The sequence below is a fragment of the Sipha flava genome, unplaced genomic scaffold, assembly GCF_003268045.1.
Source record: "Sipha flava isolate LNK unplaced genomic scaffold, YSA_version1 282_pilon_pilon, whole genome shotgun sequence".
Classification (NCBI taxonomy): domain Eukaryota; kingdom Metazoa; phylum Arthropoda; class Insecta; order Hemiptera; family Aphididae; genus Sipha; species Sipha flava.
This window is the reverse complement of record NW_020272949.1, coordinates 520,141-530,281: the sequence shown is the minus strand read 5'-3', so window position 1 is coordinate 530,281 and position 10,141 is coordinate 520,141. Positions and strand designations below refer to the sequence as shown.

The 10,141-nt window shown below is 27.0% G+C and overlaps 1 long non-coding RNA gene across 2 annotated transcripts; it reads right to left on the bottom strand.

Annotated features, from left to right (window-relative positions):
• Positions 1-3,668: 3,668 nt before the first annotated feature.
• On the bottom strand, positions 3,669-10,076 carry LOC112685563. 2 transcript variants are annotated; one of them, XR_003148815.1, is made up of 8 exons: positions 9,572-10,076; positions 9,378-9,498; positions 9,230-9,317; positions 8,777-8,897; positions 8,052-8,130; positions 7,899-7,983; positions 7,474-7,594; positions 3,669-6,144 (listed from the first exon to the last, which is right to left on the bottom strand). It is a non-coding gene; the product is annotated as an uncharacterized LOC112685563 (long non-coding RNA). The 2 variants fall into 2 exon arrangements; XR_003148814.1 differs by lacking the exon at positions 7,474-7,594 and having other exon boundaries at positions 9,572-10,065.
• Positions 10,077-10,141: the final 65 nt, after the last annotated feature.

Here is a 10,141-nt window from a genome sequence, read left to right as displayed (position 1 = left end):
ATAGTTTCAAAAAAGGATAACTTATTCTTGTTAGGTTTCAAATTGTTTTCATTTGAATAATTAATAAGTAGGTATTAACATAAATAGTATTTATTAAACATATATAAAATGTATGAGTAATTGTTTAATCTGATTTATGGGTCGATAAATTAAAAAAAAACGATTGATAAAATCTATAATTAATAATTGTACTATTCGTTATCAATCATGGTGATTTTTCCAAAATGAAGATACAGTAGAACCCGTTTAAGACGCTCTGGCTTAAGACGATTTCCCGGCTAATACGCTCATTTTTACGAGTCCCTTGATTTTGACAACGTTTAACATGGAATTAACTCTGAATAATACGCTCTATGTTCCCGTTAATGACGCTGATATCGCTGCATGGAGTGAAAATATTTTGCCGAATATTTTAAAAGAATACTCTTCTAATGATATATTCAATGCAGATGAGTTTTTTAAATTGATGCCTGATAAATCTTTGGTGTTTAAACGTGAAAAATGCCATGGTGGCAAACTAAGTAAAGAACGTCTATCAGTTTTGGCATGTACAAATGCTACTGGCTCTCAAAAGTTAAGACTTCTATTTATTGGAAAAAGTAAAGCTCCACGTTGTTTTAAAAATGTACGTACATTTCCATGTGATTACGTATCACAAAATCATGCTTGGATGACAGGTGATATTTTTATAAACTGGATAAAACAATTAGATCTCTCTTTTAAAAAACAGAATAGGAACATTTTACTGTTTGTAGATAACTGTCCTTCACATCCTACTAATATTCCACTTGAAAACATAAAACTTGTTTTTTACCCCCAAACGCAACAGTCAAATTACAGCCCCTGGATCAAGGAATTATCAAGGTTTTAAAACAAAAATATCGAAAAAATTGGTTTTACGATACTTGAAAGAAATGGAAAATAAAAATCCCGCGAAAAAACTTGACGTACTCGATGCATTACACAACGTATCAGCAGCATGGGATGAAATTACGGCTGATGTCATTAAAAATTGTTTTCGAAAAGCAAAATTTGTTGAGGAGTTTCCAGGATATGCAGAAATTGACGAGGACATCGCCACAAGTAACATTAGAAGCATTGACCAGATAATTACTGATAAAATTGCACCGGCTGATGTAACTTCTATAGATGAAGAAAGCGAAGACGAGGAAGAGGATAATATAACACCGATTCTCCCAGTAGTAAATGCACTTGATTATGTTAATGAGCTAAGAAGATTAGTTGTATCTTTTGACGATGCTGATGAATCGTTAAATCATCTTAATAAAATTGAAAACTTCCTGTATTCAAAAAACATCAAAAATATGAAACAAAGGAAGATAGATGATTTTTTGAAATAAGTAATATAAAATAATATGCAATATAAATGTAATAACTCACTCAGCAAAGTAAAAAACATAATAGGTACATGTTTAATATGTACAATATGTAAAAAAAATTTTTTGTAAAAAATATGTAAAAAAAATTTTTGTTCCCGCGTAATACGATTTCCTGCTTAAGACGCTATTTTTAACTGGTCCCTTGGAGAACATCTTAAACGGGTTCTACTGTATTTTATTTCTGTAAAAGTGAAAATAGATAAAGTACAACCTACCTTATTAAGAAAGTTTGATTCTACTGTATCATGAAAAATGAACTGATCCACTAGACCTCTGTTATTCAGAATCTTTGTCCCAAATCAATTGTATATTGGTTTCAAGTTTAAAAGACTAATACAATAATTTAATTATTCACCCATACATGTATCTCTCCCAAATATGAAATTTGAGCCGACCTAGGAGTTTCGTATTTTTAAAATTTAATTTATATGTTTCAAAAAAGAAAAAAATGGTAAATGTCGAGTGGCCTTTAATATATTAGGCAAACAATAAATGATAATTTATAATTCCATGTATTGAAAATTGTATTCGATGAAATATTGACTCCATATATCATAGCCACTAATATAATATTGAAGTCTTCTATTTTCTAATGACTATATAATCATATTTTTACACTCATTGTTTTAATAATAAATAATTTGAAGAATTGCAGTTTAAAAAAAGCAAAATAACTATTGAAAATTATCAAATTCTACAAGTATATTTTTACCTTTAAGAGATAATTTATTGAATGGTTCTGGTTTTATGCTTTCTTTTTCAAATGACCATAAAACATTCTTCTGTAAATTAAATGATGCCATTGACTGAACTTTTTCGATATTCAATGATTGCCAAAAATGTATAAATATTTTATTTTTTAATATTTTACAAATAATTATTAATCAGAATAACGATATCTTTTGATTAAATATTGTTTAATATAATGTTATAAATATTTCTAGTTTTATTTATTGTTAGAAGTATTAATTTGTTGCCAAACAACAATAACTTTATCAACAAATAATATATAAATGAGTTGGGCAATATGCATATCGGTTTAACTGTATATTAATTAATTTTATATTTTAAAATATATAAATTATTTCTTAATAATTATTTATTAATTATTAAATGTTATGCTTTTATCTTTACTGATAGTTACAGTAGTGATACAGTGCGCACGTATATTTCGTAATTTCCGAGTTATGTATAAACACTATTCGCAAATTTTAACGGATTTTTGCATCGGATCTCGGATCAACAAGGAGATATTCAACATAATCTCTCTATTAAACACGAAAAACAAAGTTGAAGAACCCAGGAGCGTGCCGAAAGGGGGTTTTGTGGTTTCAACTTCTTCTTCCAACATTTTAACAAGTATTAAGTATTATAAATTTAATAAAATTTAAGTTAAATTTTATGAACGTCCATGAAGGTAATTTATTATATAAATGATTGTGGTTATGAATTAGATTACTGACTCCGAGTAATAAACCATTATTATATTATTATTTATTACCTACTTCTTGGTTAAAATGAGTTTTTTATACAACGATTACGTCCATCTACGCGATTACTAGGAGGGCTAGGATTAGAAGGGATAGATTTTGCAAGATCTAAACTTTCAAATATTTTGTCAAAAAATCATGAATATTCTAAATTGAAAAAATCGATAGTACAATCAACAGTGAGGTAACGGAATGTAGCGAAAACGAAAAACTATCAATTGAAAATTTATATAGTTGGAAATATGCATCAATTGTACACAGGGACGGATTGAAATTGTGGACCGGCCCTGGAAAATTTTATTATAGGGGCCCATATGGTTACGGGAGGGGGGGAAGTGAATTTTGTCCATAACATTAATTTATTTTTTATTTTTTTAAATACATTTCGATATATTACTTTATTATTGTACTTCCAAAAATTATGACATTATAGGTTTGCTTAGGCAAATATAAAATAGTTATTATTAAATGTTATTTATAGCATTGATTTTATAATATCCCTTTTATAAAATCAATATTCATAGTAAAAAAACAATGTTTTACCAACACATATGTTTAACTACTAATTTAACATTGATAAACCTGTAAAAATTACAAACTATTATGGTAGGTACATCATTCGATTGATCAACTCATTTTTTATTTAAATGTTTAAACAAAATGTTCATTATAACAAATAGAACTGTTAAGCTGTGTATATTATACAACTAATAAGTAGGTATCTAATATAATATTACATACATATATTCATTACATTTTAAACAATATTTAACATCAACATAATATACTATCTATACTACAAATAAAAATAAATATAACTTTTTTAACAGATTTACCTAATCAAATCTATAAGAAGAGTTTTTTTTTAATAGTGAATTTTCTTTTTTTAATTTTTCAATAATTGTATCCGGATCTAATAAAATTAATTTCTATTTTTTGATAGCTATTAACATGAATGCTTTTAACTTTGGATCTGACAGTTGACTGCGAAGTCTTGTTTTAATATTTTTTAGAAATTAAAAACACCTTTCACATGAAACTTGTTTAGAAGATAGTGTTAACACATATTTGTAAGCCAGAAATAAATTTGAATATGTATCACAATTCAATTTGTATTTTTGTAAAATATTATAGCAACAAACAACACAATTTTTACAACTCTTGCAAGTTACATTTTCAGATTCAAGATTAATTTTAGATTTAATGTCATCTTCTTCTTCATTTAGTTCTAATGAGTATGAAGCAGCAAATTATTCAGCAAGACTTTTTCAATTTAACCCAATTTTTGGCAAGATGAATTAGTTCATCCTTTAGACTGTTGTAAGTTATATTTGTATTTAAGCTTTTTAACTTATCACATAAAGTAGTCAATACTTGATCAGGTAATCCATTTTGAACTATGTATGAAAAATAGCTTAGCGACAAGCATGATAAATCATTATACAATTTTCTGTTTTATAAATCTTTTTTTAATACTCTCAACAACTGTATCTAATATCTTATTATGAATTTTTATTTCATATTTTTTAAATTAATTATCGTGTACAACATCTCTACTTATCTCACAAGGTAACATTTTTTTCTTTCTGGTCTTTATGCTAGATAATGTTTCATTCACAGACATAGGACTATCACCATCAAATCGTATATCCAACTCATCTTAGCCCAAACAACAAATGTCTCTGTAGATAATTTTATCCATTCTATATTTCTTTGAACTTTTTCTAATTGTTCAAGTACTTCACCAACTAGGTCCTGAGCTTTAATCAAGTCCATAGATTTGGTTTGCAGATATCTTGATAAAGAGCCTGTAATACTAAAAATTCTTATGTATGTATATATATATATATATATATGCAGTTAATATTGTAGAAAAATGTAATAACATATTTTTCATAGTCTCAGCTTTGATCCTTATATCCGGATTAGTTTTTTCATAATTTATAATGTCATATAAAACCATTAAAACATCAATATACAGTGCATTACTCTTACATGGGCCTTCAGTATATCCGAATATTTTAACAATTGCAATTTCTTTACTCCACTACCTTGTTTCACCAATAGTTTGTAAATGCTGATATAAACTATGGCATCGTTCTATCCAAATTCTCATACGCCTATGTGAATCTTTAAAAAAAACAGCTAAACTATTACATAAATGAAAAAGAGATACAGCAGCCAATGATGATTTGGAAGCATCCGATAAAACTAAATTTAATACATGACTATAACACCGAACATGTATTTGATGGGGAGATGATTCATTAAGCCATGGTTAGAATCCATTTTATTCCCCTAACATATTAGCTGCACTGTCAGTTGTGTTGGCAATACAGTTTTTTTATATTCAAATTATTAGAAAGTAAAACATTTTGTAATAGATTATGCATGCCTTTACCTGATGAATCTGAATAATTTATAACGGCAATTAACCTTTCATTAACACCATTATCATCAACATATCTTAAAACTACTGCACATTGATCAGATGATGTAATGTCTTGAGTGGTATCCAGCATAACTGCATAGGTACATTTTAGCATTTTCAACTTCATCACAAATTGATTTTTTAATTAAACGACTTATTGCTGCAATAACATAATCAACTGTGGTCTTAGAAAGAAAAGTAACAAGTCCTCCTCGTCCTTTATTTCCACTTTCATGGGCTTTGCGACTCTTCTTTATTACAGTTTCCAAGTGATCTTTCATTTGAAAATCATATTTTGCTAAAAACAATACGATTTCTAAAAAATTTCCATGGTCAATAAATGGATTATTTAATGTATATACCGCTTCAAATTGATTTCCTCTGTAACTCAATCCATGTTTTCCTATTAGTTTCACAGTTTTGATCACTCATGCAACAATTTCACGATTTTTTTCTAATTTCTTTTTTACACTCAGAGAAAAGTAGAGAACTTATATCATATTCATTTGAATGGAGAATATAAGCTGTAACACAATTTTTATGTGTTGTGCTTTTTTAATGTTCATCAATTCGAATATAAGTATGTCTCCATACATCCATGTCTCAAGTGAAGTTATTACTTTCAGAAGAAAAAATGCGATACACAAATAGCAAAATAATTGTTTTGGACTTTTATTATAGGTTAACCATTTTCATTCAGAGCCATCACTTCTAAAGAAAGCTTTTTGAAAATTAAATGGAATTTCTTCATTCAAATTTGGTTTCTGACGATGATGTTTGAAAAATTGATTAAATTCTGAAATCTTGGATGTTTTGAAAATATCTAAAGGGCAAAAATTAAAACACCACACTTAAATTAAACAATAAAACATATAATTTATCATTTACTAACACTATCATAGACATAAAGATAGAAATATTAAAATATCCCATTAAAACATGTCACTTATTTTTATTTTTATCACATAAATTCATTAAAAGCACATTGTGTCACTTTTTAAATTATTTTTAAAATCATTTCATTGGATGAAATATACTAAAATATCAATTTTACGTGTACATACCTTAGGACTTAGGTATTTCAGTTATTTAGAATATATTATAGGTATAAATATGCATTTAGATCTTGATATTTCAGTTACAGAATAAAATATATAATTATGATTGTTTTCTCCATTAACCTAACCTACAGCATAACGAAGGGAAATCTTTATTAAAAAAATAAAAGTCTCATAAACGCTAGATAACTTGACATTTTTTTAGATATGGTATTATCTAAATAAAAAAACATTTAAATACATTATAGTCGGTTAAAAGAAAGAAGACCTAACACATGACGTATTCTATCAATAATAATTAATGAGTATGTATAGATACAAAGTGAGTCTGCACACAAAAAACTATAAAAATGGGGTTAGATCTTCCTTGATGTTGTCTGAAAAAAAAAAAAATTGTGCGATAAGTGAATACTTTATAATAGGTGTGTATACATAAATGTTGGCGTTAGTTACGTTTTACACTCTAAAAATTCTTAGTGAAAAACGCATCCAAGAAAGACCACGTGGAGGTCGCCAACCCCTTTCTCACATTCAGAGAACATAAAATTACTCATCGTCAATAATTAAAAAATATACCGAATGAATATATAAAAATAAAAATAATTTATGAAAGACAGAGTGTGGAAGTTTCGTATAATCATGTGCTTTTAAGCCTAAAGAATAAGTGAAGATAATGTATACAAATATGAAACATAACAAAATGAAAGCAAATATTTTTATTATTATACAACGTTCCACTAAGATACGGTTTAAGTAAATAAACTATACTAAGACTATAATTTTTTCTTATAATATTAGAAGAAAAGTATAATAATAACCAAGCTCTTGGGTACAACAGTACTACACTGGTGTTTGAGCACTCGTTAATTCATATAAATTGTACATAGACTATAATATTTTCTTACAATATTAAGAGAAAAGTTTATCAATAACCAAGCTCATGGGTACAACACTACTACACTCGTGTTAGAGTATTTGTTAATTCATTACTCTACAACCCACCATGAGCAAAATAAACAATATATCGTTTAAGATATTTTAAAAAGATATTTATATCATAGTGGAATAAGAGCATTAAAAATTGTAATCCTTACCATGTTTTCTTTATTTTATAGCTGTATTTGTTTTTAATAGTATCATTAGCACCAATAACACATTGAATTCCATTCAATTCCAAAGAATAAAGTACAATAAAAACATTCAACAGTTCTCTCCCTATATTATTTGGAAAAATTAATCAAATTGAATGTATTTAACATAATTTAGACACAAATAAATCATAGTCGAATGATAGCTTTAATGAACATATGTGAACAAAACATTTTTTTATATACAAAACAAATTTTACAACTGTATGTGATAATAAAAATATCAGTAAAGTCAATCAAATTCCTTCTCAATGAAAACAACCCATAGCTCTCTCCTAATATTTTATGGTAAATCAAATAAAAATGAATGTGTAATAAACAAATTTTAAAAACACATTGAAAGCATATAGTACAGAGAAGGTATAACTTACTGGTTCTTCTTATTTCCATAAAATCATATTAGTTTTCATTTCCTTTCATCTAAGTATAAGGACTGTTACTGTAAGACTTTTTTTACTAAAACCGGAAAAAATAACATTAAAAATATATAATTGAAAGAAAGAGTTAAAAAATGTAATACATACCATGTTTTCTTTATTTTATAGCTGTATTTGTTTTTAATAGTATCATTAGCACCAATAACACATTGAATTCAATTCCATTCTAAAGAATAAAGTATAATGAAAATGTACAACAGCTATCTCCTTATATATTATGCGGAAAAATAAATCAAATTGAATATATTTAATACTATTTAAAGACACAAATAAATCATAGTCGAACGATAGACTTAATAAACAAATGTGAAAAATAGAATTATAATAAGTGTTTTAATTTTTATATTTGTTTGTATTTATAAAAATTTAATTTATGTCTATCACATTCCTTCTCAATGAAAACATACAATAGGTCCTAACATTTTTTGGAAAAACAAATAATAATTAATGTAAAATGTAATGTAGTATGAAGAAGATAATTTACAAAAAAAAAGGTAAAAAACCAACATACTTGGTACATTCATTTCATAATGAATTGGAAAAATAAATCAATTTGAATGTATTTAAGATAATTAAAAAATAAATTTACAATTATTTAACATAATATAGAGACAAAATTATATTATTAAATATTATTATTATTATTATTAAAGATATATAATTAATAAACATATGTGAACATTGTAAAGCAAATATTTTTATTATTACATACAAAATTCCAGGGAGATGTAAGACTCTTTTACTAAAACCGGAAAAAATAACATTCTATCTATATGTTATTGAAAGAATGAGTTAAAAAATGTAATACATACCATGTTTTCTTTATTTTATAATTGTGTTTGTTTTGAATAGTATCATTAGCACCAATAACAAATTGAATTCAATGCCATTTCAAAGAAAAAAGTGAGATGAAAACATACAACAGCTATATCCCTACATTATTTGGAAAAATACATCAGATTTTATGTATTTAACTTATTTAAAAAAACAAATTTCTAATCATTTAACATAATATAAAAACACGATTAAATCATAGTCGAACGATAAACCTAATAAACATATGTGTGAACAATAGAATTCTAAAAAGTATTGTATAAATACTTTTTATATCTGATTATGTTTATAAAAATATCATTGATGTCAAACACATTCCCTTTTATTTTTTGGTAAGACGAATAAAAATTTATGTAATTAACAACTTTTAAAAACACATTTAAAACATATATAGTAGAAAGAAAATAATTCATAAAAAAGGTAAAACTTACTGGGTTTTCTTATTTACATTATATCAGAAAAGTTTTCATTTCCTTTCGTCCAAGGAAACGACTGATATTGTAAGACTCATTACTAAAACTGAAAAATATAACATTCAATAAGTAGTGGAATGAAAAAGTCTCAAAATGTAATATATACCAAGTATTCATTATTTTATAGCTGTGAATGTTTTGAATAGTATCATTGGCACCAAAGACACGTTGAATTCAATTCCTTTCCATTGAAAAAAGTATAATTAAATCAAACAACAGCTATCTCCCTACATCGTTTGGCAAAACAAATCGTATTTAACACTTATAAAAAAAAACTTATAATTTAAACGTAATACGTACCATGTTTTCTTCGTCTTATAGTTGTGTGCGTTTAGTAATATCATTAAACTTTTTCACATCAAATCAATATATGTAATGAAAACATCCGATTTTTCGGTAAAACAAATCGAATATTAAATAACATATACTAAATAATACGATTAAAGTTATGAATTAATAAAACGCACTCGAAAACGTTTTCACAAAAAACGTTTGAAACGAAAAAAAAACGGACGTGACGGAAAATAAATAAAAAAGAAACCGCGAACGGAATCAACACTCTCGTCGATAAGATATGGCGGCGAAAATCGGACGCGACGGACGGAAAAAAAAAAGAATCCGTGAGGAGCAGACCTGACACCAGATTCTTGCCGATCAGAACCGATGGCAACGGCGTCGAATATCCTGCACAGAATATCGGCGGCGCCGGGGCCGGAATCGAAACTGTATCTACGAGGTCTTATCGGTCTTACGTCTACAGCCTATCTACCTATCGAGTTGCAAACGTTGAGGAAAACTAGCATTTAAACCGTTCGACGGGGAGATAAGGTACAGCCGCGACCATCGATCGGTGACGTCACGTACGAGTGA